This window comes from Quercus lobata, chromosome 8 (assembly GCF_001633185.2).
Source record: "Quercus lobata isolate SW786 chromosome 8, ValleyOak3.0 Primary Assembly, whole genome shotgun sequence".
Classification (NCBI taxonomy): domain Eukaryota; kingdom Viridiplantae; phylum Streptophyta; class Magnoliopsida; order Fagales; family Fagaceae; genus Quercus; species Quercus lobata.
The window spans coordinates 15625739-15639197 of record NC_044911.1 but is presented as its reverse complement, the minus strand read 5'-3'; positions in this window follow the sequence as shown (position 1 = coordinate 15639197).

The following is a 13459-nucleotide window of genomic DNA, read 5'->3' as shown; positions in this document are numbered from 1 at the left end:
GTGGTGTTGCCTTTCTCTTTGTGAATTTTCAGAAGAATTAGTTTCCGTTTCGCTGGGAGGCATCCTTCTTCTTCTACGCCTTACCCATTTTAGCTCTAAATTAGAGCCTGAGCTCGTAGTGAGACTCCTACTCCGTCGATTTCTCTGGTTCCACCTTATTTGCCTGCATAGATGGTTGACCTCCCTTTTTAGGCCAACGATCTCATTTTAGAGATGGCTTCGCGATCTCGAATAGCTGTGGCTATGTTAACTGGAACGGGCTGGTCTCGAGCTCTTGGACTCAGACCTAGCTACCTCACGGTCCCGGCGATTTTTCCAAGTTTACGAACTAGTCCTGTTGCCCAGGACAAGAACTCACAGATCCTTCGCTGCTAGACATCCTTTGGCATTCTCCTTAAAGATGTGTAGATTAAGCAAAGATTTTGCACAGAAGGTGCTAATTGTAAATGCCACTAATGAGTTGACATAATACAATGAATTTGTAGAGGCGGGAGCTCGAATCAAATAACCTAGCACAGTTGAAGAAGGAGAAAAAGATAAGGAACAAAGAAGAATACTAGTCCTCAGCCAAGGTCCGAGGGTAGATACTCATATTAAATTGCTCTCAAGAATGATTTGCTACAGTATTTCTCTCTCTGGGATTCTCTTTCCACCTCCTCCTCCTTCCTGGAGGATCTCTTACCTTATATAGCTTCTTTCAGCTGATCTTGGCCTTCCATTTGTTGATCATGTAGGCCACTACTTGAGTGCTTGTCTCATCAGATGTTTTTTCATATCTTTTGTGAGTTACGGCAACCAAGACAACACTGTTTAAGGGTCTTCTCCACATAAATACGACCAGAAGGTTTGGTGGGGTGCAATAAATGTAATGGCAGCTACCTTCCCTTCAGACACGTCAGGACTAACCCCCTCTCTGAAAATCTTCCTCTATAGTGTGACCTTCTCTGGTAATGTGCCATTGACGTGGCCAAGGCTCACCTCCTTGGCCTTGCCGTCCGAGGGTATGGTCTCCTCAGAACTGCACCGGCCTCCTCGGCCTTGGATATGACATGTGGCACTATTACCTTATTAATTTTCTTTATCCCACAACAATACACACACACACACACACACACACACACACACACACATACGTAGAGAGACAACCAATTATGATAGTGTTGGAGGCAAAGTAAAACATTAAAAAAAAACTGAAGAAGTAAGCAGTTTGGCTAGCATACCAGCTAGTTAATTTATATCAAAAGACATAAAAATCTTACAATCTAATAGAATCCATCTTTAAAGTAAATAAATACATGTGGTACAATAAGATAAATAAAAGGTTTGTCAAGATGATCAAGTTTGGCAATGAAGAAGACGCAATAGCTATTAATGAGGGTAATCTATCTTAAACTTGTGATGATGATAAAGATGCAGCAACTACTAATTATGCAGATCTAGTATAATCTTATTTTGATTCAACTACAACAAAAATGACGATAATTACCATAAAAAAACAGCCTTTTATGATATAGCACATCAACGGGAATAAATAATAAACAAACCTATGAACTAAACAAATTTCAGACACATATAAACAGAAGTAGAACACCCACTAAAATGTTTCATTTCTATAAAGTTGTAATTTACAACTAGTTTATGTTGGCTTTTATTCCGTGCCAAATTTGATTGTAATTTTGTTCAATCTTATATACCCTGTATTTTACGTAGGATTTATTTGTAAGGGTTGTGTGTGAGAGAGAGAGTGTGAAGACTCAAGGTAATTAAAGACTAAAGCAGTTTTCGCAAGTATCTTGCGAGTAGGCTTCCTGCGAAGTAAAGCATGTGCCCAGCACATGACTAGAATGCGAAGAGTTAGGACAGGGTGGAGACAATTGGTTTTCGCGAGTGTCTCGCGGGTAAAGCCTTCCCACGAGATACCCGCGAAACATTTTATTTTGCCAATCTATCATATCTGATACACACTATTCATACCCACACTATATATACCCACATTACCCATAGATGTTGATGAGTGCTTTTGAGAGAAAACCCTAGCCACTATCCTTGAGAGTTAGAGATTGTTATACCTACATTTCTGTACACAATCCATTGTGGTTTTTCCTCAACTCCTACCTCTACATTTTTATATCCTTGAAAGGTTGATAGCCCAAACACTTACCACACCCTTTCAAAGTGTCAAGTGAGGTTTTGGTGCTACTGGGAAGCATTGGAAGAAGCCAAGTTTTGGCGGATGCAATCGAGTGTATTACGGGATCCGGAGAGCTAGATAAGACACAGTTTCGAGAAGCCTTGTTGGAGTAGGAGCTTGGAGGGCTTAGGTGCATCTTGTAAATTAGGCTTGGAGGGTCTCTTGCCATTCATGTATCCTAACTGATTGTCTAGTGGATCGATTTACCGCTTGGAGGGTGGCGGAGAGGTTTTACACTGAGTACTTCGGTTTCCTCTTCAATAACACATCGGCGTGTTATCTTGTGTTTGCATTCTTCTTCCCTACTCTTTTAGCTTTCATTTTACTGCTGTGTTTTAATGAATATGGCTTAGAGTAGTTATATTGTTTATCTACTCGCATTTACTCTATTTCGCACTTAGTATAAGTTAGAGTAAAATCAATCGAGCCATAATTTTTAATTTGGGGGTCTAACCATGTATGCCACATTCCATATGATACATATATTAGGAAACCCATTCTTTTTAGAGATACTTTAATTAATGTTAGCTCCTTGAGGAGTTTCTCTTTCTCTCATACTGTAAGGCAAGGTAATGCTGTTGTATATACTTTAGCCTAGAAAGCAAGACTTTCTTTTCCTTTATTAGTTTGGATGAAGACTATTCCATTAGACATTGATATTTTTTTTTGCTGATTTTCCAACTTCTTAATCAAATTTCAAGCGTTGTCTTTTTCCTCAAAAAAAAAAAAAAAGAAAAACACTAAACACATAAAGAAACAGAAAAATTTGTGTCTTGTGACTTCTTTTGTAATTCTTTTAATGATAAAATGATAAACTTACCTTAATAGAGACGTGGAATACCATGAACTTCTTTAGGCATTAGCTTATACAGATTTGCAATAGTACTTAAATTTTAAAATTAGTATGCATTTTTTTTAATTAAGATATAAATATGTGGATGAGTTTAAAATTGATCAATACCAAAATATAATTGATCAAATGCTCTACATCATATCATCAAGAATATATCCTATTTACTTTTTTTCACTTGAGCTAGATTAATACATAATATTGCATACTAAACCAAATTAAACAACTTCAACACCAACAAAATAAATAAGGACAATGACGTGCTAAAATTTTGTTTTCTATTTCTTTGTTGTATATCTGATGCTCTGCACAAAACCTGAAATTTCTTTTTTGCTACAAAGGACATAAGTTTCTCTTCTACATAGACACTTATAGCAAAGGATATTCATACCAGCTAGTTCATGAGAATATCATTAACCCCAATTATTATTAGTATTTGAGAATACCAACAATTCTTCAAATTCAATTTCTATTAGAAATTAGTACAATTTAATTTCCATCAGACTATATATTCATGTTGGAACATATATTGAGTTCGTAAAAACTGAGCAAATCCACCTTAAACAAAGGCCCAAGAAGGCCAACATCAAGAACTTTTGATATTTAACTACCAATTTTTGTGGGATTCACCATGCTAAAGAACTTAATAACATATCACCAATAAATTTTAATTATTTCAACCAACCCAAACAAATAAAGAGAGCAGTAAAAATTCTCACCAACAATTGTGAGTTGCAATACAAATTCTAGTCACCAATAGCAGTGAGTTGCAATACAAATTTCTGGTAATTCACACCACGCTTGAGTTATACTAATGTAACAACAATACAAATTTCCAATGTCAAAGATACTCTACATGAACTGTTCAGCCTCCCTCATTAAACAATAACTATATAAATTGTTCAGTCTCTCTTATTAAACAATATTTACATAAACTATTCAGCCTTTCTCACTTGTAGTTTCTGCTTCAGTAGACAATTCTTTTCCAATGTCAAGGATTACTTTACATATCATCCACTTTGGAGCCAAATATTCTTTTGGTTACCTAAACTATTCGACCAACAATGGAATCTCCTTCTAAAGCAATCGGCATGTAATCGCTTTATTTATATCCACTAGTAAGTTGCTCGTGCAATGCACATATAATTTTGTAATATTTTATGTAAGACGGTTTTGGAAAATGTTGTACATATATTATAAAGAAAAAGTAAACTAAATTAGAGTAAAGAAACATATACATTTTGAGATATCAAATTTTAGTTTAGTAGATTCACTGTACATTTGTAGCCTTCTCGAGGTAAGATTAATTTTTTTTTTTTTAAAATAATAAAACTAAAGAGTAACAGGTTCATGAAAATCAACTAATTTGTGTTGTATTCACATATTGCATACCATGAAATGAATGTATGTCCAACTCTCTCATCGTCTTCCACTCATTGATAGTGCGACATTAAGACATGATGTGGGCAAGTGCGTATACATGTGTCTTATATATGATGATTTAAAACTAAGATGATTTTAGTTTAGTAGATTCACTGTACATTTGTAGCCTTCTCGAGGTAAGATTAATTTTTTTTTTTTTTTAAATAATGAAACTAAAGAGTAACAGGTTCATGAAAATCAACTAATTTGTGTTGTATTCACATATTGCATACCATGAAATGAATGTATGTCCAACTCTCTCATCGTCTTCTACTCATTGATAGTGCGACATTAAGACATGATGTGGGCAAGTGCGTATACATGTGTCTTATATATGATGATTTAAAACTATGGTAGAATATGGTTTACTTTGTGCACCAAATATTCTCTCTACTTATATACTCAAAACAAAAATTATCCAACCAAATTACCTAATCCAAAATCATATTTAAGCCCTTAATTAAAAAAAAAAAAAAAAATTACCCGTAGCAGCTTGATGGTGGTAGGAGGCCAGTATGACCGAGGTGGTGACCCCTCAGATTTCTCTCTCTCTCTCTCTCTCTCTCTCTCTCTCTCTCAAATGCTTTATCAATCTCAGGTTTTTATATATATTTATTTTGGTAATAGTGAAACAGTGCGTTTTATTTAACAATCCACAACATTTTCATGTCTCTCTATCTCTCCCATTGGGGCCTTATCTAGTTAGTTATTACTATTAGTCTTTAATTATTATTATTTTTACTTTTTTTTTTAATACTGAAACAGTGGGTATGCTAAAAGACATGAAAATAAGAAAAATGTGTGGTTTAAGCTTAGAAAATTAATAAGATAACAGTAAAAATAAGTTAACGTGAACTTTTTGGTAACAGTAAAAATAACTTAATAAAAAAAGGTTAAAAAAATAAAAATAAAAACTCTAAATGTAAAATTAGAGCGCCATATAGAAGGATCTCATGGACTCCCACATGAGGTCTCTGCTTTTATATATATTTTTTGTTTTTTAATCGTAAATGTGGTAGAAATTCAGATAGGTATTTTTCCTACATGTCAAAACCACCTTAATTGTAGGAAAAAGCTTCTTTTATTATATATAGTATTAGATATAGTTTTTAAACTGTGCAATGCATGGTATTTTATTAATTTCAATTTATATATTATGTATTTGGTTTAAGTTATGTAGACTAATAAAATAAATAAGTAATGACAAAAAAATATAGTAATATCATATATTAACTCATCAACAAAAAACATTTATATATATATATATATATATATAATGTTGCATTAATTTATGCTTCTAGTTTAATCTCAATTTTATACTATTTAATTATGAAAATTGTACAAATCAATTCATGGTTGTTGTGAATTGATAATATCTCGTTATTTATCTATTAAATATTATTATTATATTATAAAAGTTGGATCACAAATTGGTCGATGCACAAAATCGTGCAACATGTCCCATTACTGAAGCATAAAAAATTAACAAGTAGTAAAATTCTCAATAAATTTAGGGTGATATGGACTAATAATGTTATGTGGCAAGTTCCAATTTGATTAAGAATGAAAAAATGAAAAACCAAACCCAATAATTTTTTGAAAATTAAAAGATCCTCAGTAGTCCACAACTCATTCTTGACCAAAGTAATCCCTACACCAATTAATATATAGAGTCATAGACAAATAACAAATACAAAGACATAAACAAAGCCTTTTGGGATGCACTTCTAGTGTGGATATAATAAGTGCTGGAAATGACTAATAGTGGTTTTAGACAATAAATAACTTTAGCGAATTTTATTTTAAGTTATTTACAATAAATTCAAACAAAAAGCCATGAACATAGGAAATCTAAGGTGATAGTCATCACAAATAGAACAATTGCAAAGTTACATAAATTGAGATTAGAAAGTTAATTACATGTATAATGAAGTGATATATTCAAACTTGAAGGAAAAAGTCTACATCAATCAATCTCAATCAAATTGTCTTAACTTCTTTGCTTCAGCTTCCTTCATAATACTGAAAAAATAGAGAGCAATGTCATTAGTCATTTCTATAATATTGTTTTTATACATATTCAACTAAAAGCAAATGTGTTTCCCAAAAAAAAAAGAAAAAAGAAAAAACTAAAAGCAAATGTAATTTCACTTGAAATTTTCGGGTCATTCTTTAGTATCCCCTCTTTTTTTCTAGGGGGGTACGGTACCCTTTTTAATCTTGGTCATAGATTTTACACATTTGAATCCTGACCATTTATTTATTTTTAATGAAAAACCAGTTATAGGTTAAGTAGGTAATATATAAAAGCAAAAATACACAGACAAGCAAACTAGTGTTCTCTCTCTTGCTGCTTCTCTCTCAAACTGAAAACCTCTAGTGGGTGTTCCTTCTTTTACTTCAAAATACTAAACGATGCATCTTTGCAATGCTTGGCTTCCACCACCGATGGCCCAAGAGAGAGAAGGACTCATTCTCTCGAGTTGTGTGCTTCGTCAATAACTCCTTCAAACCTGATGACCTAGATTTTGTCTACTCCACTCGCAAATGGATCTCTATCATCGACCTGTGAGATTTCTTCAATTCTCTTTACTAATATTTTTTTTATTCTTATCAATTTGTATTCGATATTGGGTCTCTCTTTTCTTCTTTTATTTATTTTTCTCATTTTGACCATAAATTTTTGGGTATTTTAGCTTTTTCAATATCATTTCAATTATGGGTATGTTTTGTTTTTCCTTATCTTAATTCAAGTTGAAAATTCGTTTTGTTTTGTTTTTGTCTCTAGAATTTGGTTATGCCTTTTGTTTGCACAAGTAAATACCAATAATTTGCTGGCTCTAAATTATGGATTATTAGATGCCCATTTGATCGATGATTGAGTTAAGAAATTAATCACTGATGGTGAATATTTGGATTTAAGGTAAAGTGAGACTACATAAAGAGCTGTTCTTCACTTATGGTTTGGCCCTTTTTCTTTTTGTTTCATTTTTCATATAGACAGCTAGTTTTGCTTATTTTTCGTCCTACCCAACCATGTGGGTTGTTGGGGGTATTTGGATGACATTTATCTATGGAACTGTGCTAATTTGACTAGGAAAAAAATGTGCTTTTTTTTTTTTAAAGTTAAATTAATTAGGCAATAGTGATAGAAGACCTTTAGGGGTTGATTTGTGAAATGCAATAGATAATGAACTTGTTTATCTGTCCTGATATTGAGAAATGGAGGAATTTCTAGTTATCAACTGAAATGCTAGTTCTAAAGTATGCCTTAGCTTGAGTCAAAGAGCAGGGAAAGTTGCGAGGGAGTAGAGGGATGACTATTGTAGTTGTGAAAAATTTGTAGCCACACCATTCATTTGCTTTGTTTTGATGGGTTAGTTTTGAAACTATCCTAACGGGATTGAACTGAAAACCTTGTGAAACATACCATTCAATAGCTTTGTTTTGGTGGGTTAAATTTGAAACTATCCTAATTGGAATGAAGTAAGTTCCTTGATAAAAATCTACCCCATTTATAAGTTATTACTATGAACCTACTAATCCAGTGGTGTAACCAGAGACTAATCATTTTATTGATAGCTTTATTAAATAAGTTTAATTATTTGGTTACTCTGTTTATTGCTTCTGTGAATGGGTCCAAACACTTATAACATGTTTTTTTATAGTAATATCTAATTTTAATAACTCAGCTTATATATAACCATTTCATTTTTCTATCAAAATAACTCAGCTTATCAATATGAATAATTTGTTCTTTGTTTCCTTTTCAGACTCACTTTGTGCTTGACTGAGTACTAGTTCCTTATTCTTTGTTTCCTTTTCAGCCTCATTTATTCTTGAGCTGTTATATGCTACTCCTCGGAAACCCCAACTGTTAAAAATACACAAGGGTTTAAAAGCAGAGAAAATGAAAAAAGCCTTGTAGTTAATTTGGAATCATTATAATGTTATTTGGGGTTTCCAAGGAGTAGCAAATAATAGCTTAAGAATAAGTAAGAAGAATTAGTATGATAGATTTTGATTATGGTTTTATTTCTTCATAAATTTGGCTGTTTTTACTAGTTTCTTCTTTTTCGCCCCTTACCAGAGAGATGTGGATAGTGCACTAGAGCAAAAATAGATAAGAGAGAGAGATAATCAAGTTATCTTTGTGTTTATAAAATTCTATTAAGAGAAAAGACAATGTAGTCCAACGATGTTGAGTACTTTTAATTAGTTATTCAAAATATTGCTAGTTTTTGCTATTTCATATCTTGTTATTTAATTGTATTTGTTCAACAATTAAAACATTGAACAACATTTTAAAGTCTCATGTGGTCAATTTTGATTTTAGCTTTGATTTTATCACTTTTAAAGACATGGCCTGTGTGTTCCCTTTAGAAAAACTACAACTTTATGCAAAGTTGAAATAATGGATTCCAGTGACCATATAAAAATAAACCACATAGAAATAATGCAACTTTTTCCAAGTTTTCCATATAAAAATAAATTATATATAATAATAATAATAAAAGTTTCATATCACCACACATAGATTAATTCAAATGACCATCAAAGCACGTTGAGTTCACAAGTTGTGCGAGGTCATGAATTATCTTCTATATCATTTTGATTTAATCTCTTGTGTTTGCTAAAGATTTTTTCTTTTCCAGCATAGAATGATGTACTTTGATCCATTTGCCCTTTAATTTCATTATAAAAATATATATAATCTAAAACATTTCTCTAACTCTAAGATATTAATGGTGATATTTTGGAACTTATATAAAATCATTATCATGGGTTTTATTAAAATTGATGAACAATGACAATTTCAGCCACCAATTCCAAAGAGTTACATGGAGAGGTAGAGAGTGATGGACATATAATCCAATATCTTTATATAATTCAATATCTTTTTATCAAAATATGAAATTTAATTTTTTCAAAAAATTGTAAAATATCTCAATGCAAAGATGGCTAGAAGGATATATGAGAGAGAGAGAGAGAGAGCATCGTGTTGGTACCATCCAATGTGACTAAAAAATAAATAAATGAACTATCAAATGTGACGTTGGTATCAACCATTGTGATGTTAGTACTATCTAATGTGACAAAAAAAAAAAAAAAGGAACTACCAAACGTGGTAATGGTACAATCATATGTGATATTAGTACCGCCAATTTAATGTTGGAACCATCCAATGTGACCAAAACATAAGGGAATCATCAAATGTGACAATAGTACAATCATATGTGATGTTGGTGTGATTTTAGGATCATTTGGTCATTTTTTAGGTTCTAAGGGTATTTTAATCAATTTTTTTTTTTTAAGGTTCTAAATGTATTTTGATCATTTTTTAGGTTTTAAGGGTATTCTGGTAATTGTCAAGGGTTTCAGGGGTATTTTGGTCATTTTCAAGTTTTATGAGTTATTTTGGTTATTTTATAGGTTTCAAGGGTATTTCGAAATTTACTCAAGGTTTTAGGGTCATTTGGGTCATTTTTAAGGTTCTATGGGTATTTCGGTCATTTTTTAGGTTTAAGGTGCATTATGGTCATTTTTTAGATGCTAAGGGCATTACTGTCACTTTTTAAATCACAAGGTCATTTCAGTCAATTTTTTAGGTGTTTTTGGTCATTTAGGTCATTTTGTTTAGCATCTAAGGGTATTTCGATTTTTTTTTTTAGGTTTATAGGGTATTTAAGTCATTTTTTAGGTTTTAAGGATATTCCAATTATTTTTGAGAGTTTTGGGGTTATTTTGGTAATTTTTAAGTGTTAGGATGCGTTTTGATAGTTTTAGTATATTTAAGGGTATTTCAAAAATTTTAGAGATTTTAGGAGTATTTTTGTTATATATATTCGTTGATTATTAGGTAATTCGATGGGATGGGGTTGGGTTGGGTTGACTACGCTCATATGTAATGTTGGTATGGCTTAATGTGACGATGAAATTGTCAAATGTGAGTAAAAAAAAAAAAAAAAAACCATTGGATGTGACAAAAGTACAGTCACATGTGATGTTGGCATTGCCCAATATGACAATAGAACTATGTGAGAAAAAAAAAATAGGGTACAACCTAATGTGACAAAAATACAATTAGATGTGATCTTGGTACTGCCTAATATGACAATGGAACCATCAAATGTGAGGGGAAAAAAAAAAGATTCACTGAATGTGACAAGAGTACAGTCACATGTGATGTTGAAACTATATAATGTGAGGATGAACCGTCAAATGTGAGAAAATAAAAAAGGGAACCACCAAATATGACAAAAGTACTGTCAAATGTTAATGTTGTATTGGTACTGCTGAATGTGACAATGGAACCATCAAATATGAGAAAAAAAAAATAAAGGAACCATCAAATGTGACAAGAATATAGTCACATGTGATGTTGGTATTGCACAATTTGAGGATGGAACTGTTAAATGTGAAAAAAAATGAACCACTAAATGTGACAAAAGTACTGTCAAATGTTATGTTGGTACTGCCAAATGTGACAATGGAACCATCAAATGTGAGAAAAAAATAAGGGAACCACCAAATGTGACAAAAGAACCGTCACATATGATATTGGAACTACACAATGTGATAATGGAACCATCAAATGTGAACTAGTGCTTCAAGCCGTGGGTTTGTGGGCTTTTCTAAAATAAAACTTAAAATAAGACATGCTAAGATTCGAACTTGTAACTGCTTGGCAAAAGTTCTTATTACCAGCAAGCTAATGCCACTAAGATGATGTAATGCATATCTTAATATATAAATAAATAAATAAATAAATAAATAAATAAATAAATAAATAAATAAATAAAAATTAATTAATTAATTAATAAATAAATAAATAAGATATCCCTATTAATCTAACACATTAATGTTAAGTAGTCGCTAACTCTTGCAATGTATGGAAAAACTATTGAATATGAATTATTAATTAAACTTTGTTTATTTTCTACAATCAAAGCAAATGGGGAAAAAATTCCAACAATGAAATAAGAATTTAAGCTACTACATATACAATGTTGTTTACAGTTCCAAGCATCCTTAAAAACTTTAATTTTTTTTGCCTTAGTAACCTTGCACAAAACAAAAACATGATACAAACACATGGAATGGGTTTGAATTTTTTTCACAAAGAAAGAAAGCATAGGATACCTTACATTAAGTTTTGTGAATGAGAATAAATATTGCACATTAGTATCTAACTCTCATCACAAATAATTGAATGTTGCACATTAGGATTCCAATCTCAAAAATCACTATCCTTGATATAAAGCATTCACTTACTAAATGGAAAATATCAATTAAACAAAAATTTAAATAAAAATTAGGATTCCAATCCCCCCAAATAATCAATAAACAATTAAATTTCAATTTCTGAGATTCCAATCTCTTAAATCACATGAACCCAGATAAAATTAACAATATTAAAGTCAAATCTAATGAAAATGCCTAAAAAACATAAAACTTGGTGTAGTAGCCTTGATTGATGACTATTTCATACTAGATCTGTAGTTTCAATTTAAGTGTTTATTGAAAATTTTAAAATTTTCATCAATCTTTGGATTTATTTCCAATCTTAGACACCACAATAACACACAACTGTGATTAAGTTGCAGATGTAGTATAAGAACAAGAGAGCACATAAGGTTATACACATCTTCGGTTTTATAGTATATAATAATGGAACTGTCAAATTTGAGAATAAAATATAGGATACCACTGAATGTGACAAAAGTAGAGTCAGATATAATGTTGATATTGCCTAATGTGACAATGGAACCATCAATTTTGAGAAAAAAAAAATAAAGGAACCACTAAATGTGACAAAAGAATTATCAAATGTGATGTTAGAACTGCACAATGTGAGAATGGATCTGTTAAATGTGAGAAAAAAATAAGGGAACCACTAAATGTGACAAAAGAACTGTTAAATATGATGTTGGAATCGTACAATATGAGGATGGAACCGTCAAATGCGAGGAAAAAATAACGAGACTATCAAATGTGATTAAAGAACTGTCACATATGATGTTGGAACTGCACAATGTGAGGATGAAACCGTCAAATGTGAGAAAAAAAAAAAGAATCACCAAATGTGATAAAAGAACTGTTACATGTGATATTGGAGCTGCACAATGTGAGAGCAGAACCGTCAAATGTGAGAAAAAAGTAAGGGAACTACTAAATGTGACAAAAGAACTTTCACATGTGATGTTAGAACAACTATACAATGTGAGGATAGAACCATCAAATCTGACAAAAAAATAAATAAAGGAACCACTGAATGTGACAAAAGAACTGTCACATATGATATTGGAACTACACAATATCAGGATGAAACCGTCAAATGTGAGAAAAAACTAAGAGAATCACCAAATGCGATAAAAGATTTGTCACATGTGATGTTGGAACTACATAATGTGAGGATGAAATTGTCAAATGTGAGAAAAAGGTAACCTGATATAGTAGGTTACCTACTACTGGGTACCATACCCCCTTTTTTGGGGGTACAGTAGAATTACCCGAAATTTTAACCATGTTACTCTTTTCTAGATGGTAATATCTATTAGTTAGTTGCTCACCCTATTTTGTTTTTCCCCTTTTCTGAGTTTTTTATTTTTTATTTTTTATCACACTATTGCTAACCTTCAATTTCAATTTCAAAGTAGCATGATAACTATAAGATTGAGAATAATATTATATTCATTGAATAGTTACAAAATTTGGAATACAAATGACTGAAGTAACACACAACTTTTCCTTATTCTTGGTTCATGAAAATTTACCTTGGCAATGAGCAAAGAACAATCAGCTATTGAACACAAGGCTACTGCCAATGTGAGAAACTGATATTGGCTTTATAAAGCCAAAAGTTGAAGAAGATTAGAGATTGAGGAAGCATATTAGAAAGGGGAAAATAACAAATGGAAAATGGGATGTATAACTCAATGAGTCATGTGTTTATTGTGCTAACACGTATCGAGTTTTTTATTTTTTTATTTTTA